Consider the following 23081-nt stretch of genomic DNA (forward strand, 5'->3'; position numbering starts at 1 on the left):
GATGTAAAGAGTAATGAGTAACCATAGAAGTTTAAGGTTTTGATGCAGGAAGCAGAGTGTTATGGATTGGACACAGGGAGATAATTAAGAAGGCTGATACAGTTATTTAGGTGGGATTTAGTAACTGGTGAGATCAGTGTTGTGGATGTTTGGGTGGGGAGGAAAGGACAGATATGAGAAATACTGTGGGAAGAAAACCATCAGGATTTAGTGTCAGAGTTAATATGAGAGTTGAACAAGAATGAGGAGCTAAAGGGAATACTAAGTTTACAGACTCTGGAGATAGGGAAGATGGTGGTTGTGTTATCTCTAATGGGAAAGTATGGTATAGGAGAGGATTTGGAAGGTGAGATTGAGGATTTCAGTTTTGGTTATATTGAACTGAGGGTGCTAGAGGAATACCTACTCTGGAGGCAAGAGGAAATGCAAGATTGCAGAGGAGGTAAGAAGTAGGGGCTAAGAAGACAGATTTAGGAATCATCCACATAGAGGTGGAACAGCCATGAGAGCAGATTAGGTTCCTGAGGGAGGGAGAGTAAAATGAGAAGAATAAGGGACCTAGAACAGAGCCTGAAGGACATCCACAGTTGTTAGGAGGTGGTAAAGAGGATCAAGAAAAACAGATTAAAGGAGATCACCTGGTGAGGTAGGAGGAGAACCAGGAGAGACCTGTGTTGGTGAAACCTAGATTAGATAGTGTTTCCTTTCAGGAGAAGGGAGTGGTCCACAATGTCAAAAGTGGCCGAGAGGTGAAGGCAGATTAGGATGGAGTAGAGTCCATTATATTTGGTATAAACCATCAAGTACAGGCAGTTTTGCCAAAATGTGTTTTCACCATACATTTTAGATAGCATGTGATGGCAGAATTAGTGAACATTTTTTCAACAATGTGCACTGGTCTGGTTAGAATTCTATTTGCTGTTGAAGAAATGTCTGGGTGCATGTATGCATATGGGGATGAACACAATGGAAATACTACAACATGTTTTCCTTAATGCAGGGTGCTTCAAGAATGTGCCACCCAAATTACTGAAAACTGGACCTAAGGTATTCTTCTAATCTTGTTTAGACATAATGTTCTACATCTGTCTTTTGGGTTGGATTTCACAGAATGTATCATTCACAATGGATGTAGAGTCTCTTGGAAATGTTCTATCCATCCAGTATCCAGGATGATCAACTAGGATGATTACAGGGAAGAATGCTGTTTTTCACTTACTTTAATGGCTGGGTAGTGCTTATGAAAGTCTTGGTGGATAAAAATGTGTTGACGGGTACATACTGTCAAGGTTGAACCATAATATACTCATTAGCAAACATTCCTTAGAATGTTTTAGCCTAATTCTTGATTTAGGTGACAAATTAAAAAGAAGAAATTTTTTATTGTACAAATACAAAGGAAGGAATGCCATAAATTCACTTTTAGGTTGAACACATAAGTAAGGAAAGGTGAATAAAGTCTTGTATCATCCAGAGAGTACAAATTCTCTCTTCACAGAGAGGAACAGGCTGTGCTGGGCTTTGTGGCCATAGCCAGGGATTTCTTAAGAAAGACTCCAGCTGCTGTGCTATTTACCCCCCTCAAAGTCTTGCTAGGGAAGAGAATCCTAAGAGAAGAGTATACAAAAATGTGGGTAGAAAACCCACCTTCCTTCCTAGCCTATCAATAATGCAATCACTGATTGTGTTTACTTTTACTGAGCACCTTTTGAGTGCTAGGCACTCAATTGCTCTCAAAGAGTGTGCAATCTAATGGGGAAGACAGGCAAAAATTATTTCTAGAGAGTGAAATCTGAAGGAAAAACATATTAAGCAAGAAACAGTATAAACACATCAGGAGGAAAGCAGTTGTAGAGATTAATCTATAAATGATATATGAAAAATATACAGATATGGACATGAGAGATGACGATAGGATTAAGGGACATAAGTGCTAAGGGGTGATGTGTTGCCTTGAGTCTATTGGGAAGGGCCTCCTGGAGGAGGAAGGATTTGGAGAGGGTTTTAAAAATGGGGAGAGCGAGGGTCTGGTGGATTTGATGAGAAAGGGAGTTTCAGGCTGGAACTGTTATATGTGGGCACATTCGCTGCCCACAGCGAGTTTACAATTTAGAGAGTTAGAAGACAGTGAGAGGTCAAAGATGATACCAAGGCTGGGACGGGGGGACGGTATGGCTAACTGATCAGTAGTATTTATTGAGCACCTGCCATGTGCAGAACACTATACTAAACACTTAGAAAGTACAACAGAGTTGGCAGTAGCAATCCCTGCCCATAAGAAGCTTACAGTCAAAAGTAGGGGACAGACATTAAAATAGATTATGGATAGGAGAAATAGTAATGACAGAGAAATCATGGTATTTGTTAGTGCTTTCTATGTGCCAAGCACTGTACTAAGCCCTGGGGTAGATACAAGATATCTTTCTTGTATTATCGAATTATCTTTCTACAAATTGTCTCTGTTGATGAATTGTACTTCCCAAGCGCTTAGTACAGTGCTCTGTACACAGTAAGCACTCAATAAATACGATTGAATGAAATACAAGATAATCAGGTCCCACTTGGGAATCAGAGTCTAAATAGGATGGAGAATGTGCTTGGAATCCCCATTTTGCAGATGAGGGAACTGAGGCACAGAGAAGTTAAGTGACTTGCCCAAGGTTACACAGCAAGGGAGACAGACTCTAGGAGTGGTAGTAGCAGCAGCATTTATTGAGCATCCACTTGGAGTGGTGCACTGTACTAGGAATTTGGGAAGTACAGAACAAGAAAATATGTTTCCTAGCCATAAGAAGCTATACTCTACCTAGAACTTACACTCTAAAATAAATTATGGATGTGAGGAAGAAGGACTAGGAGCGATGTACGTGAGTTAATACCTAAGTAATAAGATCTGGAGTTATGTACAATATATGTTTTTAAGATATGACAAACATTTTTCTTCTCATACGACAGTGGTCCCAAGCCTTTGCCAGGGTTTACTGATCCTAACCTAGTCTCCTTTACACAGTGCCAGGGAGGAGTTAGATGAAATAATCTTCCAGGTGTAATCATGATGTTATCTCTCCCAAAGAGAAGAATGGCTTATGGAAACAGTCTTGATAAACAACACTGAAGTTAGACCACCGGAGCAGCTCTGAGGGAATAGATGAGGGTTTTCATTGTGATGGATGGTTTTTTCCCAGCAAAAATGAAAGGAAACAGACTATAACCAGCTCTGAATCAGCTACCCATAGACTACCTTATTGTTGTCTACCCAAGCATGGTTTGTTTTGGTGTTTTTTTGACTAGGGAAGTGCAGATTAGAAGAGAAAATACATGAAAGTTCAGACAAAAGCAGAAATTCAAACATTTGGAACATTTTACTTTTTTTTTTCATTACAAGTTCCTGAACCAAAACGAACTTTTACAAGCCAAGGGAGAAAAGGAGATATTTTTATTTTGTATTGACCTTAAAAATTGAGGATGGATTTAGTGGAGGAGCCATACACCTGTGATAAACCTCCAGTAGTTGCCTATCAACCTCCGCGCGAAACAAAAACTCCTCGCTCTGGGCTTCAAGGTTCTTCATTCCGCTGCCCAGATCGCCTTCCTGCAGAAACGCTCTGGGTATGTCACTCCCCTCCTTAAAAACCTCCCGCGGTTGCCTATCAACCTCCGCACGAAACAAAAACTTCTCACTGTAGGCTTCAAGGCCCTCCATCACCTTGCCCCCTCCTACCTCTCCTCCCTTCTCTCTTTCTACTGCCCACCACGTAGGCTCTGCTTCTCTGCCGCCCACCTCCTCACCGTCCCCCGTTCTCGCCCCCCAACTTCACCTCCTCTCAGCTAAGCCCCCTTCCCCCCCTTTCCCTCTGCTCCTCCCCGCTTCCTTCCCCTCAGCACTGTGCTCATTTGTATATATTTTTATTACCCTATTTATTTTGTTAATGAGGTGTACATCCTCTTGATTCTATTTGTCGTGATTATGTTGTCTTGTTTTTGTCCGTCTGTCTCCTCCGATTAGACAGTGAGCCCGTCATTGGGCAGGGATTGTCTCTATCTGTTGCCGAATTGTACATTTCAAGCGCTTAGTATAGTGCTCTGCACATAGTAAGCGCTCAATAAAGACTATTGAATACTCAATAAATACTATTGAATATTTCAGCAATAGAAAGCAGTGCAAGTATTCATTCATTCATTCATTCAATCGTATTTATTGAGAGCTTACTGTGTGCAGAGCACTGTACTAAGCACTTGGAAAGTACAATTCGGCAACAGGTAGAGACAATCCCTACCCAACAACGGGCTCACAGTCTAGAAAGGGGGAGATAGCCATCAATAGCATCAAAATAAATAAATAGAATTATACATATATATACATCATTAATAGAATAATAAATACGTACATATATACACAAGGAAGGAGCGTGGCTTAGTGGAAAGAGCTCGAGTTTGGGAGTCAGAGGTCATGGGTTCTAATCCCGGCTCTGCCACTTAGCTGTGTGACCTTGGGCAAGTCACTTCACTTCCTCTATGCTTCAGTTACCTCATCTATAATATGGGGATGAAGACTGTGAGCCCTACGTGGGACAACCTGATTACCTTGTATCTACCCCAGCGCTTAGAACAGTGCTTGGCACATAGCGCTTAACAAAGACCAACATTATTATATACATAAGTGCTGTGGGGCGGCGAGGGGGGTAGAGCAGAGGGCGGGAGTCAGGGCGGTGGGGAGGGGAGGAGGAGCAAAGGAATTGCAGGGTTCAGTCTGGGAAGGCCTCCTGGAGGAGATGAGCTTTCAGTTGAGACTATGTCTTTAAAATGTTTGCTCTGATCACCAGATTTGCATTGCGTTCCCTTCCAGTTCTCTACAACTGTTTGAGAATCCTATTATAGAGAAGCAGGATAGCCCAGAGGACTGGCTTCTGCCACTTGCCTCCTTTGTGACCTTAGGCAAGTTACTTAACTTCTCTGTGCCTGTTTTATTTGTAAAATGGTGGTGAAATCCTATTCTCCTTTCTCTGTGGGCTGTGAGCCCCATGTGGGACAAGACTGTGTCTGATCTGATGCTCTTGTATCTACCCTGGCACTTAGTACAATGCTTGGCACATAGTAAGCGTTTAACAAATACAATAATAAATTATTCATCAATTTGTTTCACATGTCCCACCCAACAAAACCGTGTCGAAATGAACACTGACTCAGTACTTTTGAGCTGACTGTGTCCCACAGTCTCACCGTTAGCTCTGTATCTTGGCAGTTCTCAAAATGTCTAATGAATGTACCTGTTTTCCTCAACATGGAAATGTACTTTTCAGTACTTAAGCCAGCGTGGAATACTCAAGCAGACCCCATATACTGTCCAAATTCTGAAGAAAATTGGAGACTAATATTCACTGTTTTGTTTTTCTTTGAATTTTTAAAATCATCATCAACATCATGGAATTGCGTTTCTCAAGCTGGATCTAAGGGCCCAGAGGAGAGCCTCAAAGGGAAGATTGGCATTCCAAGCAGCTGTTCGGTTGTGGAGGCAGCATAGCTTGGTAAAACAACTCCCTCTCTCTCACACCGTCAGCCCTAGTTGTCGTTTTCGTTTTAGGATTAGGATGGGTTGGCATTTAGATATCCCACACGGTGGCGCTGTGGTAATATATTTGATTTCAAACAGCTTTAACTTGAACTAAATAGCAATGTTGGTGTAAATTCCAAACTTAAAAGAATCGTGAGGTTGAATTTATGAGAAGGGTATAGATCTCAAATGGAAGTGCATCTGTTGAAAATAATATTTTTTCCTCGAAACCTTCCTCCATTGCTGCTATGCTATAAGCTAGTAAATAAAAATTATATGCTAAATTTCTGGATTCATGGATCCCAAAGAATACAAGGAAAGTGGTCGAACAGAATGCATAGAAATAAAATTGATTTTAAAAAAATCTATTGCTGAAATATTCCCCTGGATTTTTCCTTAGTTAAGGCAATTTCAACATTTTCATCTTTAGATTGAGCAGCTACTGAGAATTGAGCATTGGTTTAGGTTTTCTGGAACATATTTCAGGAACAGAAGATATGGTCCCCATCCTCAAAGGGCTCTACACATCTATATGTGCTATGGATGTGCTGCCATTCCTTATTACTAATGCTTTCTTTTAATGCTCTTTTGTAATACTACTCTTCAATTTTAATGTAGGCATTTGCTATCAGTGTTCTCTCACTTTGCCGTAACGCTGCAAAGTTGACTTTGGCTGAAACACATCCTGTCCTCTCCTCCTAAATCTTTGAACTAGTATGACTGATGAGAATTTAGTGATCAGAGTCCATTTCCCTTTTATATTAGATAATGGCAGATAGCTTATTATGGGCAGGGAATAGTTCGGCTAATTCTGTTGTACTATACTCTCCCAAGCGCTTAGTACAGTGCTGTGCATGTAGTAAGCACTCAATAAATACCAATGATTGATTGATCTGTTCATCAAATCTCTAATATATTAGTACTTTTCATGTCATACATGCCTGCCTAATCTCTCATTATATTCTGTGCCCATGGAAGCAGGACTGGAAGGGAAAGGAGATTGCTTGTGGGGCTGCAGATTCCCAGTCCCAAAGACTTAGTACAAGTTGCTTTTTTGCTGGATAGGTGGTGAAAGACAACTCTTTGAAAATTAAAGCATTTGGCCTATGTATTAAAAGCATATAATTAAAAATATTTTATTATTGGTACACATTTGCAGTCTGGTCTAGTGGAAAGAGTCAGTCAATCATATTTATTGAGAATTTACTGTGTTCAGAGCACTGTACTAAGCGCTTGGGAGAGAGCAATATAACAGACACATTTCTGCCCACAAAGAGATTACAGTCTAGAGGGGGAGACAGACATTAATATGTGTAAATTAATTATGGATATATACCTAAGTGCGGTGAGGCTGGGGGAAGGTAGTGAGTAAAGGGAGCAAGTCAGGGTGACATAGAAGAGAGTGGGAAAAGAGGAAATGAGGGAAGCCTCTTGGAGGAGATGTGCTTCCAATAAAGCTTTGAAGATGAGGAGGGTAAAAATATCTGTCAGATATAAAGAGGGAGGGCATTCCAGGCAGAGGCAGCACGTGGGCAAGAGGTCGGCAGTGAGATAGATGAGATCAAGGTAAAATGAGAAGGTTGGCATTAGGGGAGCTAAATGTGTGGACTGGGTTGTATTAGGAGAGTAGCAAGGTGAGGTAGAAAGGGGCAAGGTGATTGAATGCTCTAAAGGATAGCTTCAAAGGAAAGATTGGCATTCCAAGCAAGTAAGGAATTTCTGTTTGATGCAGAGGTGGAAGGGCAGCTACTGCAGGTTCTTGAGGAGTGGGCGAACATGGCCTGAATGTTTTTGTAGAAAAATAATTTAGGCAGCCAAGTAAAGTATGGACTGGAGTGGGGAGAGACAGGAGAGAGCACAGGCGGAAGAGTCAGCAGCCCTGGGTTCTAATCCCAGCCCTGCCACTTTCCTGCTGTATGATCTTGGAAAAGTCACTTCGCTTCTCTGAGCCTCAACTTTCTCAACTGCAAAATGGAAATTCAATACCTGTTCTCCTTTCACTTAGCCTGCAATCCCCATGAGGGAAAGGGACTGTACCTGACCTGATTACCTTGTATCTCTCCCAGTGTTTAATAGACTGCTTGGCACATAGGAAGTGCTTAACTAATATAATAATAATAACTGTACATTGCAAATTTGATAACATAATCATATTTATTGTACTTGCTTTCAGTGTTTGCCAATATATTCATATACTTTGGTTCAACCTTTTGAATCTTGAGATTGCATTAATACACCTTACATTATTTCCTGTGGCAATTATACCTTGTTTAACACTCTATTTTTATAAAGCTAATTAAGAATGCTAAGTGGGGTATAACAGTAGTATATCTTGACTTTGGTAGGGTATGGATTTGGTCTTCTGTGATTTACTTGCTGTATCACAGCTCATCTGTGAAACCACTAAGGATGACAGCCAAAACAGACTCATCTCTTGTCATTTGGATGAGATTCATGACAAAAAAACACCCCCCAGATTTCTAAACCCAACCCTTGGTGGTACATTACCAGTATTACACTCCACGCTGGATGTCTGATGAAACATAGCCAGACTAGTGTGCTTCCAAGCTCACCATGTCAGCTGGCAGAAATCACTTTTTTTGAATTCAGAACAGATTAAATATGCACTTTAGCGAATTTGCCTGGGAAGTAGTCCCGTCATGTCATTCCTAAACCATCTGACCCTATTCCCTCCTGTTTACTGGAGGCCCCTCCTGTGTGCTGGGTTTGCCTCCCTGTCTCCACCCCTTTCCCAGCCCCCACCAAACACATACACACACACACACACACACACATACATCTCCTACTCTGCTCTAGATCTATTTTGATTAGGTTTATTAATTGATTGACTTTTTTTTTTTTACAGTGTCAAATGGGGTGGACCTCACTGCTGCTGCCACTACCTTGACCCTTTCCAGTCACCTGGGGCTACAAAGTTTGGGGATGCGGTCAAGGACAGTGTGAGCAGGAGAGCAAATGACATTCGGGTTGGAGAAGGGGTTTCAGGGCTCAAAGGGGTTGGGGAAGCAGATTCAAGGCCTTTTCTCCACCCCACCCATTCCACCATTGCTGCTATTGCCATTGCTCTTCCCACCCCCACCATCCCATCCTATCTGGTCCTGGCTGCTGCCCAGTGGTTTTGCAGCTGTGGGGGTGTTGGGGAAGCGGGGAGCACTTGGGAAATGGCAGTGGTGGTGGAAATTAGGTTTTCAGCAGCAGTAAGTTCCACTGCATTTGAACTACAATAGGGGAAATGGAAGGTAAAGGTACAGAGTGGATTTGGAGTGGTGAAGATGTGGGGAGATGAGGGTGGATGGGTGGAAGTGAATCTAGATTGTGGCAAACTTTGGGAAGCTAGAGAGATGGCAAGGGGTAGAGGCATGAGCTGGTATTTGTGGGGTGAGGAAAGGGCTACCTTTCTATCGCTCAATGGGAAAGGGGTCAAAGAAATAACTTTGGAAGCTCCTAAGACAGCAACAGTTGACCCTCTGATGGATAATACCATAAATATTATTATAACTATTAAAATATTAGTTTTGAAAATCCTATCATTGGAAGGAAATTCAACGGGATGCAGTCTTAATGAGTAGTTATCACAGAGCAAAGTTTTTATTGGTGTTCTGCAGGGCCTGGTTCTGGTCAAAAATTACTCAAACCAGGTCCCAGGCTCCCCCTGATTTCATTTGGGCCCTGGGCATATTGGCCAGTGTTTATTTTCATGGATGGTTTAGGTGTGCCTTTTGGCTTAAATTCAATTATTTTTAGGCTTATATAGGGTAGTCTAGTCTCTGAGTAAAATGAATGAATTATTTGAAGCGAAAATATTCCCAGTACAGAGATCAACTCCATGGTTCATATAGGAAGATAATAAATGGGCCTTGTAAAACAGTACTGCATATATTTCAGCCACTGTTAAAGTTCATGTGAAGCATGGTCACTCTTTGATGGAATCCAACAGATTTAGGAAGGAGAGTATATATCATAGGCACAGTCAAGCATTATACAGAAAATACACAACAATTCATCTTAGCAGTGATCCATAAAGTCTACAGGACTGTACAGGCTTATAAATTGAAGGAATCCCAAAGAAAGACATCTAAAAATTCCTAAATACAGACTTTCTCAATTGTGGAGAATAATTGGCTTCTGCTACTGTGCTTTAAAATATCATCTAAAACCATCTCTATTAAAAAAATACAATTGCTACCTCTATAGTCTTTCATCATGACCTTGGACTTTTGTTGCCAGTTAGTTGTGAAAATAAACCTTGGTTCTTGTTATGTAGAAGAAGAAAGACACTTTTATTCGCCTCCTCTATTAATGGGGAGACTCAATCCTGGCATTTCTTTCCTATGGCGTGGAAAGGAGCCAGAATAAATACCCCTGCAACCTGTCACAGTGCGTGGACATATCGCTACTATCCAGTGAGTATAAAGGAGGAACTGGTATCAGGACACAGATGGCAATCTCGTACTGACTTTAAAGTAGGCATTAGTAGGTCTCTTTCTTCGCCAAGCAGTCTTGCCAGTAGCTGCTTGTCTAGTCTTCTCGTGTGCCACTCAGAAGCCTGGGTGGGGGCTATGGGAAGGAAACTCTCCCTGGAAGGCACCGAAGTAACCACCTGGGTCAAAGGGGAGTATTTAGCTCAAGAAAACTCATTCTCTCTAGTCAGGAATAGAAGAGGTCATAAATAGCAGGATCCAATCACTGTTTACTTGGATTCCTAGAGCATTTTGCATCCAAAGATGTTTAAACCCCCTACTAATAACATTTAAAGGACTGATGGTCATCCAAAATCTAACAGTGGAGCATCCTTTGTTATTTGGTATAAAATGAAATTCATTAGCCTACAGATACATATCAGGGTTTCATTACATCCTCACTGGTTTTGATTCTTTTATTCATACTTCAGAAATTACAGAATGTTTAAAAAACAATGATTAAACATCCTTGATCTAATTACCCTAAGAGGCCCAGTAACTGTATTTATGTTTTCACAGACTGCACATGTGTAGGACTAACAATAAGGACCCTGGGCTCTGGCCTGAAATAACAAATACAGCAGCTGAACTGAACAAACAAAGAATAAAAAAAGAGCAAAGAGTATCTTCCCCTAGAGAGCACCTAGTGAGGAATGAGAATGGGGAAGATGGCAGCTTGGCCCCTCGGGTCTCTGCTTGTAGTGGCAAGGAGCTGCTATTCTATGGAGGATTATTTTAAGGAGGAATTTGGATCTCATAGAGTTGGCAGAGGACACACAGACACAAAGAGGTGTAGGCATACAGAGGGCACCCAGATACCCCTAACCACACCCACATACAGACACAGAGAGACAGAAATAGAGACAGAGGCTCAGAGGTAGAAAAAGTCAGTCATAGACAGATACTAAGAAACAGTGACAAATAAACAGAGTCAGAGAGATGAAAAGAGAAATACAGAGACAGAAAGAGATAAGCACACCTAGAAAAATAGGGCCAGAGACAGATTCATAGTGATACAGAGAGACAGAAAAAGACGGAAAAGGAGGCAAAGTAAGAAACAAAGAGGCCCAGAAACATAGGCAGGGATATAAATCCAGAGGCAGAGACAAAGGCAGAGGTCCAAAGAGGCAGAGACATAAACAGAAAAGAGAAATACCGAGGGGAAAGAGAGGATCAGAAACATTGGGAAAGAAAAAGACAGAGAAAGAGACAGTGATAAAGTGAGACAGTGATAGTCAAAGAGAAAAAACATAGAAAATGACAAAGAGAGGAACAGGAATAGAAGATAATAGAAAGATGGAGAAATACAGAAAATCAGGGAAGTGGAGACATATAAAAAAAGATTCAGTCAGAGAGTCTTGTCTTGTGCTGTCGAGTCGTCTCCGACTCATAGCAACTCCAAGGACACATTTCTCCCAGAACGCCCCACCTCCTTCTGCAAATGTTTTGGTAGTGGATATAGTACTTTACAAGATAGGTGGAAAAGAGAGAGCACATGGAAGGGATATAGTGAGGTTAGAATTGGAATTTGGGAGAAGGTGAGAAAAAAGGGGTAGAGCTATTTTAAATTAAAGATATTCAACTAGCTTTCATATTTACTATTTAAAAGTGACAGTCAAACTGCAGGCGAATAGAGTTGGTGGGTTTTTTTTTTTCTATTTCCACCCAGTTGTCACTTCAAAGGTAGAACATTAATAAGCAGATGTGTAATATGTTTTTAGCCTTCAGGCCTGCTAACCACTGACCTCTCTATCTCTCTCTGAAAAGCCAAGTGGTTCCTAGGCAATAGAATAAAATGGAACTACAGCACAAAGAGGAATACTGACCTTTTAAGAAAGAATTTGATTTCACGGAAGAAAATAGAAAGCAAAAAAGTTTGATCTGTTAACTTCTACTCTCCTTAGACAACCTGAAAGGCCATCATGATACAAATCACTGAACTTTTTCAAATACATTCACTACAGGTTCTGACAAATCTCCAAAGACAGAAGGATAGATAGAAATGCACAAAATTGAATTTAAAAGGACACAGTGGAACCAAGAGTCAGATTAAACTGAGCAAGTGTCATTGCCTGTGTTGTAAATGGTTGTGAGACCATCATACCCACAGTTTATCAGACCAGATCAGAAGATGCCACAGCAAAACTGCTCATCACACCAAGTTAGTAGTAATAGAAGAACCACTTCGTGCGATGCACTATACTAGGCTCTAGGAAGGTACGGAATAGAAAGAATACATTCCCTGCTCACAAGGGCCTGCTGGTAAGGGCTAAGTGTGGGTAAATTCGGCTATATTGAATTAATGAAGCAGCATGGCTCAGTGGGAAGATCAGAAAGCCGGACACTAACAGAACTGGGATTACAGCCTGGATCTCCTACCTCTCAGTCCCAAATTTGGATTTTTTTCCATTAGTCTAAGTACCAGCAGGATGTGCACTTGAGTTGTTTTTGCAGTAGTAATCATTGTGGTTTTTGTTAAACTCTTAATTTGTGCCAGGTGCTGTACTGAGTGCTGAAGCAAATACAAGCAAATTGGGTTGGACAAAGCCCCTGTCTCATGTGGGGCTCCCAATCTTAATCTCCATTTTCCAGATGAGGTAACTGAGGCCTAGAGAAGTGGAGTGACTTTCCCAAGGTCACACGGCAGACAAGTGGAGGAGCTGGGATTAGAACCCATGACCTTCTGACTCTTAGGCCCATGCTCTAGCCACTACACCATGCTGCTTCTCAATACTGTGGACCTGAAGACCGGTCCACGACCAACTTGCCAATGTATCACCTGAGGAAGAGAACAGTGAATTTGTTCTTGGAGCTAGCCAACTTCCCACTGATGCCTCAGCACACGGCATTCAAAATCAAAGGTTTATTATTTAAGGGGTTGCATTCCAGAGGGGCATACATTATAATTCCCTTTCCCTATACATGCCTGTCTACTTGTTTGTTTGGTTGTCTGCCTCCCCCTTTTAGACTGTGATCTCGTTGTTGGGTAGGGATTGTCTCTATCTGTTGCCGAATTATACTCTCCTAGGGCTTAGTACGGTGCTCTGCACACAGTAAGCGCTCGATAAATATGATTGAATGAATGAATATGCATCCTTCTTGGCCCCACTTCATCCTCTTCACCTTCTGGGGGCTCCTTTTCTTCCATCCCTCCTCTGGACATCACTTTTATGGTTCCTGTATTAGACCATATTCTGGGTCCAATCAAGGTCACCTCTTGCTAGTGGACTTAGTGGTGATTTTTTTTAATGGCATTTGTTAAGTTCATTCATTCATTCAATTCAATAGTATTTATTGAGCGCTTACTATGTGCAGAGCACTGTACTAAGCGCTTGGGATGAACAAGTCGGCAACAGATAGAGACAGTCCCTGCCGTTTGACGGGCTTACAGTCTAATCGGGGGAGACGGACAGACAAGAACAATGGCACTAAACAGCGTCAAGGGGAAGAACATCTCGTAAAAACAATGGCAACTAAATAGAATCAAGGCGATGTACAATTCATTAACAAAATAAATAGGGTAATGAAAATATATACAGTTGAGCGGACGAGTACAGTGCTGTGGGGATGGGAAGGGAGAGGTGGAGGAGCAGAGGGAAAAGGGGAAAATGAGGCTTTAGCTGCGGAGAGGTAAAGGGGGGATGGCAGAGGGAGTAGAGGGGGAAGAGGAGCTCAGTCTGGGAAGGCCTCTTGGAGGAGGTGATTTTTAAGTAAGGTTTTGAAGAGGGAAAGAGAATCAGTTTGGCGGAGGTGAGGAGGGAGGGCGTTCCAGGACCGCGGGAGGACGTGACCCAGGGGTCGACGGCGGGATAGGCGAGACCGAGGGACGGCGAGGAGGTGGGCGGCAGAGGAGCGGAGCGTGCGGGGTGGGCGGTAGAAAGAGAGAAGGGAGGAGAGGTAGGAAGGGGCAAGGTGATGGAGAGCCTTGAAGCCTAGAGTGAGGAGTTTTTGTTTGGAGCGGAGGTCGATAGGCAACCACTGGAGTTGTTTAAGAAGGGGAGTGACATGCCCAGATCGTTTCTGCAGGAAGATGAGCCGGGCAGCGGAGTGAAGAATAGACCGGAGCGGGGCGAGAGAGGAGGAAGGGAGGTCAGAGAGAAGGCTGACACAGTAGTCTAGCCGGGATATAACGAGAGTTTACTCGTTTAAGAGTTTAAGTGTTTACTATGCTCTACTGTTCTAAGTTCTGGGGTGGATACAATATAATCAGGCTAGGCACACAGTACCTGGCCCACATGGGGCTCACAGTCAAACAGGAAGGAGAGCAGGTTTTGAATCTTCATTTTGCAGTTGAGGAAACTGAGACAGAGAAGTTAAGTGCCTTACCCAAGATCACACTGTAAACAAGTGATGGTGCTGGGATTAGAATCCAGATCCGGGCCTGTGCTCTATCCACTAGGCTATGTTGCTCCTCTATAAACCAGTCCCTCTCCTTTCTCCATGGTCTCAGAATCACACTGCCAGAAGCATCATCTGTGACACCCAAAGCACATAATGTAAGGATATCCTAGCTTCTTAAAGCTAATACTTGAGTTAGGTCAGGCCTTCCCTGACTAACCCCTCATTTCCTCACCCTATTTGCCTTCCCCTTTGTGTCACCTACTCACCTGGCTGTGTTCCCCTTAAGCAGTTTGATGCACACCCCACCCCCACAGCACTTATGTACATATCCTTATACTCTACTATATCTCCTATCTGTAATTTATTTTAATGTATGTCTCCTGCAGAAGACTGTAAGCTCTTTGAGGGTGGGGATAGTGTCTACCAACTCTATTACATTGTACTCTACCAAGTGCTTAGTACAGTGCTCTGCCCACAGTAAATACCATTGATTTGATTGAATGGTACCAAGATGAATTTTCAGAAAATAGCCTGACTCACCAGCACACTCAGCCTTATAGGTGATATAGAACACTGTCTCTGAAATATCAATGTTATTTGACATCCTGATTAGACACTTCAAAGATTTATGTGTTGCCAGATTTGAGTCTTGTGTCATTCAGGGGTATACACCACTGTAGCTTCCTCTTGAGGTGTCACTGAAGCCAAGGCAGCAAAACATCTGTTCTTAGTTAATGTCACCAAGAGGAATGCTGAACAGATGAAAGTTCAGTAAGGCGGTGGCAATTGCCTCATGGTCGGGAGAAGCAGTGTGGCCTAGTGGAAAGAGAACAGGTCTTAGAGTCAGAAGACCTGGTTTCTAATCCCAGCTCTGCCACTTGGCTGCTGTGTGATCTTGGTCAAGTCAATTTATCTGTGCTTCAGTTTCCTCATCTATAAAATAGGGATTAAATACCTGTTCTCCCTCCTTCTTAGACTTGAGCCAGGACAGGGAACTGTGTCTGACCTGATTGTCTTGTATTTGCCCTGGTGTTCACTGCAGTGCTTGGTAAATACATAGTAAGCACTTAACAAATATTATCATTGTTACTATTCTCCTGGCCTGTTTCCCCAACTTGGGGCACCCCTAGCACTAACTTTTAATATGAATACTGCAAACTCTTCAAAGTCCACCTGTCACCTTATTGAATTGCAAACTCCTCAAGGGAAGGGTCCAATTAACTTGTATTATATGATACCAAGCACCTAGTGAAATTCTCTGCAAATAGTATATGTTCAATCAATGCTGCTGCTTGTGATGCCTCCCCAATGAACCTGCAGCTTCTGTAGGTGGTTGCCCATTGGATCTCTGTAGCACTGTGTCCCAAACTCAGTTTTCACATAACCTCAAGAAACATTGCATAGCTTTTGTCCTTCCTCAGGGAATCTTTAAAGATGCCAGTGTGTGGAGAGGGAGCTATAAGAGTCTTACTTTACCTACACCCCCTTGGGGTGCTGCTAGTAGGTCCATATGGCATCAGCTAACATCCTAGATGGACAACTCCTGAATCTACATCTACATTTCCCTTGCTCTTCAATGATGCTTTTCCTCTTGATCTTGGGACATCTCCATCTAGATGACTCACAGCCACCTAAATATGGCCCAAACTGAAGTCTCATCTTCTAAACTCTTTCCTCTTTCTAATAGTTCATTCATTCAATTGTATTTATTGAGCACTTACCATGTGCAGAGCACTGTACTAAGTACTTGGGAAAATACAACAGTAAACAGTGACATTCTCTGCCCACAACAAGCTTATAGTTCCAACACTGTCAGCACTATCATCCTCTGTGCCTCTCAATCCCGCAAACTAGTTATCATCCTCGACTCCCCTCTCTTGCCTTCTACATTCGCTTGGTCTCTAAATCTTCCTGTTTCTCTCTTCTCTTATGACCACAATTATGGTATAAACAAACTCTCATCACTTTCTGAATGTGTTATCTTGAAAGGTTCCCTAATGGCATCCCTGGTTTCAGCCTCTCTCCCCCTTCAATCCAACCTACATTCTTCTCCATCTATCATCATTTTAAAACACTTATCTCAATATATCACTCTGTGATGATAAGTTTCACCGGCCTCCACCTTTAGGAGAGGGAGAAAAGCAGGAGAGTGGTCCCCTCCCTGAGGGAACTGTGAACAGGTAACTAAGTCAATCAGAGAGAAGGATTGAGGAAAAAGTACAAAGGTCAACTAGATGGGGAGGAAAGAAGACCCTTGCTCATCTTGAACGTGAGGGGTGGCTAGCTGGGAAGGCTCGGGATGTGACCCTGAATGGACACAGGGCACAAGGAGGGATTGAGAAGTTACCAGGTTGGACTTGGGATACTCTGGAGGTTCAGGATCCAGAAGTTAGGACTCTGGAGGAGTGAGGCTCCTGACCTTGATGGGGGAAAAGGGCAGCAGGAGACCCTGCTTCCGAACAACTCAGAGAAGGTGAGATTGAAACCCGAGAGAAGAGAGGAAAGGACTGGAGGAATGTGAGCCTTGGGACACCTACACGGGAGTACAGAGGTTTTTGGGAGGAAAGGTATTAGATCCATAGAAAGGTGGTTTCAACTGGAATTTTTTTTATATTACCTTATTAAGAAAGTATTAAATATTGTTGAGATCTCAGATTTTGGAGACTGTCTCTAGACTGTAAGATCACTGTGGGCAGGGAATGTGGCTATTAACTCTGTGCTCTTCCAAGAGCTTAGTACAGTGCTCTGCAAATACTGAGCCTTCAGTAAATACCGTTGATGATGTCGGTGGTAGGGGCTTGAAGAGTGATTGAAAAATCAAAGAACAGGAGGGCTTTAGGACCCAATGGAAACTGATTAAGTCCAAGCATTCCCAAAGTGACTTTGGGGGTCTTTCATCTGGAATTTAGATCTGCGAACCTCCAGTAACTCACCTCCTTACCATCTCCCAAGGCTCCCTATTGCTTCTCATATAAAATGAAAATCCGACTGGCTTCAATGCTCTCCATTAACTCGCTCCCTTTGCTTTTAGCAGCCAGACTAAACTACAAACAATCTCATTCTGTGTTTCAATCAATATGGGGTGAAAGGCACCTTGCCGGTCATGTTGATTGGAAGAAGATGACACTTATCCTGATATAATAATAAAAATAATAATAATAAATACTTGTTTAGTGCCAAGCAGTGTTCTAAGCACTGGGATAGATATGAGTTAATCAGGTTGGGCACAGTTCCACCTGGAGCTCACAGTCTATGTAGGACAGAGTATGAGGCATGGAGAAGTTAAGTGACATGCCCAAAGTCACACACAGCAAATATGTGACACTCAGGATTCGAACTCAGAGCCTCTGACTCCAAGACTCGTGCTCTTTCCACTAGGCCACATTGCTGCTCAAGATGCCAGGATATAATGGGAGAAGCCTGCCCATTTTTCCATGGACTGAGGTCTTGCAATAGTCTAGCTAGAGTTAGATCTTGCTCCCAGGCAGTTTGTCTCTTCCCTGACTCTTTCACCAGTAACTCATAGCAGTCCAATAGTTTGAATTTGAGCAGGAGAAAACAGAGGGCTACAAATGGGGAAACACAGTGGTATTTTAAATATTTCAGAGAAGAGCTGGAAACCGAAAGGGGCACAGCTGTTGGGTCTTTTTCTTGATGGTTCACTGGGAAACTGTAATATTTCAATGCAGCCAGCCTTAGTCAGGCTGTTATCTACTTACCCAAGGCAAATCCTCATTTGTTTCCACCCCTGGATGCCCCACCTCCAATGTCCCCCTTGGCTCAAAATGATAGAGTGGCACAGTCAAGACTGGGTGAATTGTTGAATTAATTTCATTACTTGGTGTCACATTTGGGGAAATTTGATGAGCGTGTATTTTTCTGTTCCCCTTTGCAGCACCGCATAACTAAGATCAATCTGGGGTCGTTGGAATTGGAAAGGAAATTCAAGGAGGAGAAGAATCTTCCAGATTCCTAGCAGAGGACTGTGAGAGAGTTAATGTACTTTTGGGAGTCCTACTGCATCCAAGGCCAGAGCCTGACCTAAGAACCAAGGGTGTAATAATAATAATAATCATAATAATGATGGTATTTGTTAAACACTATGTGTCAAGCACTATTCTAAGCATACAAGCTAATCAGGTTGGACACAGTTCCTGCCCCTCATGGAGCTCACAGTCTTAATCCCCATTTTACAGATAAGGTAACTGAGGCCCAGTGAAGTGACTTGCCCAAGGTCACACAGTAGAGAAGTGGCAGAGTCAGGATTAGAACCCAGGTCCTTCTGACACCCAGGCCTCTGCTCTATCCACTAGACTGTGCTGCAGAGTGATTAAGTGACTTGCCCAAGGTCACCCAGAAGGTCAAGGGCCTAGCTAGGATTAGAATCCTGATCTCCTGATACCCAGTTGTACTGGGTTTATTATAACAACTCTGTCCATTTTCATAGCCCTCAAAATCCCACCTCCTCCAGAAAGTCCTCCCCATTTAATTCACAATGTCCTAGCCACATCAACCTGGCTGCTACCCTTAGCACTTATATGTGCTGAGGATAGGAATAAAGTGCATATGTATTCAAGCATTTATTCAGCAATTTCAAAGTTATAGTGTAGTACTATCATTTGTTACATCCCTGTAAGGAAGCAGAGTGGCCTATTGGGGAGCATGGGCATGAGAAGCAGACGACCTGGGTTCTAATCCTGACTCTGTCATTTGCCTACTATGTGACCTTGGGCAAGTGCCTGAACTTTTCTGTGCCTCAATTTCCTTTTCCTGAAAATGAGAACAAACTGTCTATTCTCCCTCCCACCTTAGACTATTAGCTATGATTGGGACTGTTTGTGATCTGATCATAATATATCTTCCTCAGCACTTCATTCGATCATATTTATTGAGTACTTACTGTGTGCAGAGCTCTGTACTAAGCACTTGGAAAGTACAATTCAGCAGCAAATAGAGACAATCCCTATCCACAACAGTCTCACAGTCTAGAAGGGGAGAGACAGGCATTGAAACAAATAAACAGGCATCGATAGCATCAGTATCAATAAATAGAATTGTAGATATATACACATCATTAATATAAATAAATAGCATTATAAATATGTAATTATGTACAGAAATGAATGGGGGGGTAGAGCAAAGGGAGAGTTGGGGTGATGGGGTGGGGAAGGAGAGCAGAGGAAAAGGGGGGTTTAGTCTGGGAAGGCCTCCTGGAGTAGGTGAGCCTTCAGTAGGGATATAGTAAGTGCCTAACAAATACCACAATTATTAGTCTTCTCATTCTCCCTATTTATAAATAAATAATCTTGTCTTTCTGTCTTACCTTTGGTTGGGGTTTGTGTGTCTTGCATCTGTTGTACTCTCTGAAGCAGTTATTACAATGGTTTGCCTTCAGAAGGTGCTCAGTAATTACAATTGATTGATTAATTGATTCATTACTGGTTTGGTATGGTGGCAACTGGAGCCTCAAAATTCTGTTCTCCAAGGCAAGTTTGTTCTTCAGCCCTACTGGACTCTAGGCTAACAAGACTTATGCTGATTTCTTGTCTGACCTTGTTACATCAACAAAGTCTCCAAAATACACATTTCTGTCTGGAATTTCTTTTTTAGGGTATTTACTAAGCACTTACTATGTGTCAGGCACTGTACTAAGTGCTGAGGTAAATGCAAGCAAATCAGGTTGGACACTGTCCATATCCCATATGGAATTCACAGTCTTAATCCCCATTTTACAGATGAGGTAACTGAGGCTCAGAAAAGTGAAATGACTTGCCCACGGTCACACAGCAGACAACAGTGGAGTTGGAATTAGAACTCAGGTCCTTCTGACTCTGAGGCCTGTGCTCTATCCAATGGGCCACACTTGGCCTAGTAAGGAAAGTGGTCTTGTAATAATAATGTTGGTATTTGTTAAGCGCTTACTAGGTGCCGAGCACTGTTCTAAGCGCTGGGGTAGACACAGGGGAATCAGATTGTCCCACGTGGGGCTCACAGTCTTAATCCCCATTTTACAGATGAGGTAACTGAGGCACCGAGAAGTTAAGTGACTTGCCCAAAGTCACACAGCTGACAAGTGGCCGAGCGGGGATTCAAACCCATGACCTCTGACTCCAAAGCCCGTGCTCTTTCCACTGAGCCACGCTGCTTCCCGACTACATCAGCAAGTAGTCTTGTGTGTGGCCTAATAAAGAAAGTAAGGATGTGATCTTATTTTCACAAATGAACAACAGGTCAATGCTGAGAAGAGTTGCTAGGCAAGCAAAGATGCCACCAAAGTAACTATATTCAAGAAGAGGAGAGACATGACTATGGAAATTACCAATATATTACCTCATTGCCCTTCACTGCAACCAAGATCCTAATCAGATTCCTTCAACAACTCTTGCTGGATTAATTTCTCAGCACCCTAAACTGTATAAGTACACCAGCCAACTCTAACACTTAGAAACCTATTTAGGCCCATCCTCAGCCCTCATGTACATATGTTTACTTGTACACTAATTTATTTTGACAGCTCCTGTAAAAATTTTTTATTTTTGTCTCTCCCATTATAGTGTAAGTCCTTGTGGGCTGGCAAATATGTTACTTCTCCATTCTGCACTTCCCAAACACTAAGTAAGCACTCAGTAAATTCCAGTGCTACTAATACCAATAGACTCCTGCAGTAACCTAGTTGGGCTGACTTCCCGAAGAATGCCACTGACAGTACCCTTTCTGAATCACGAGGTGGCTTCAGGGGAGAACTCAGCATATAGGGTATGATCTTTGCTCCTCAACAGATGCAAGAGAAATGAAGAGAGAAACATCCTGGTGCCTATATTATATCCATTGACGCCAGGAACAGCACTGGACATCATCAGCAACCATGGGATGTGGCAGCTTCTCAGCAAATAGCCTGCCCTGAGAAGCTCACTAAAATCCTAAGCCTTCACATGGCAGTTTGTCTAGAGGAGTCAGGGCTGAGGAGGTCTTGCCTGTTCTTTCTCCTGATGCAGTGTAAAAGAGTTCCAGTTCTGTTCATTCATTCATTCATTCAGTCATATTTATTGAGTGCTTACTGTATGCAGAGCACTGTACTAAGGGCTTGGAAAGTACAATTTGGCAACAGAGATAATTCCTACCCAACAATGGGCTCACAGTCTAGAAGGGGGACAACAGAACAAAACAAGCAGACAGGCATCAATAACATCAATATAAATAGATAGAATCATAGATATATACACATCATTAATAAAATAAATAGAATAATAAATATGTACTTATATACATGAGTGCTGTGGGGTGGGGAGAGGGTAGAGATGAGGGAGGGAGTTGGGGAGATAGGGAGGGGAGGAGGAGCAAAGGAAAAGGGGGGCTCAGTCTGGGAAGGCCTCCTGGAGGAGGTGAGCTTTCAATAGGGCTTTGAAGGGAGGAAGTGTGCTAGTTTGCCTAGTTCTGTCCAGTAGATTCTATGCTGCAGCAAGGAAGCAGCATAGAATCTGGAAATTGGTTGCAGGATTTGCTTCCCTCACTCCAGTCTTATTCATAGGTCCGGTACTGGAGAAATTGGTGGATAAAAATTCTTGCCAGCACATACCCATCTGAGCAACCTACATACTGGATTAACAAAGGGAGCATCATTAGTCTGGTGCTGTGGAGACACCTCCCTTGATGATAACAGGGTTGTTTGGAGAAGGCTGGGAATGACAGCTTAATTTAAAAAAGCAATCTCCATTGCAGTGAGGAATGTCTCTAGGGCCAACTCTTGATGTTGTGGGCCACACTCTCTAATTATTTAATTAATTATGGTATTTATTACCCTCCTGCCAAGTGCAAGCACTAGAGTAGGTATAAGATAATCAGTTCCAAATACAATCCTTAGCCCTCATGAAGCCCACAGCTTAAATGGTAGGGAGAGCATGTATCTTATTTCCATTTTACGGATGAGGAAATTAAGGCACAGAGAAGTTCAGTGACTTGCCCACAGTCACCTGGTCGCCTGGCAAACTGGAATTAGAATTTGGGTCTCCTGACTCTTAATCTCATGCTTTTTCCACTAGATCATTCTGCCTTCATTTCAATTCTTACTTACACACAGACCCATTTCTTTCGGTATTTGGCTTTGTAGATCAATGCAGTTTTCATTATCTGACATCTTGTATGTTGCCCTGACAGATCATGAGGTGGAAAGCATTGTTAAACTTTGTGAACTGGGAAGCCCAGATACCTAACCAGAGGCAGTTGCAATTGTAATAATTTAATGAGAAACAGCATTCCCTATTGGAAGGAGCCCAGGGTTGGGAGTCAGAGGACATGGGTTCTAATCCTGGCTCTGCCACTTGCCTGTTGTATAACCTCAGGCAAGTCACTTTTCTGGACCTCAGTTTCCTCATCTGGAAAAAAGGGGAATTCAATCCCTGTTCTCTCTCTTCCTTAGACTGTGAGCTCTATGTGGGACAGGGCCTGTGCCCCATCTAATTCTCTTGACTCTACCTTATAGCTTAGTACAGTAGTGGGCATATAGTAAGAGCTTAATAGATGAAGTTTGGAATCCCTCAAGAATTGTCATCTCCCATTAATTGAAATCGGCTTCACTACAGAATAGGGAAAAAGAACTTTGTTTTGGGTTCAGAAGTAGCAGAGATTAGCTTTCCGTATCACTTTCTTTTTCTCTTGCCTCTCTACTTTCCTTGCTTGCTTTGTAGAGACCTGAGACCTGCCATCAGGTC

The sequence above is a fragment of the Ornithorhynchus anatinus genome, chromosome X1 (assembly GCF_004115215.2).
Source record: "Ornithorhynchus anatinus isolate Pmale09 chromosome X1, mOrnAna1.pri.v4, whole genome shotgun sequence".
NCBI classification, from domain to species: Eukaryota; Metazoa; Chordata; class Mammalia; order Monotremata; family Ornithorhynchidae; genus Ornithorhynchus; species Ornithorhynchus anatinus.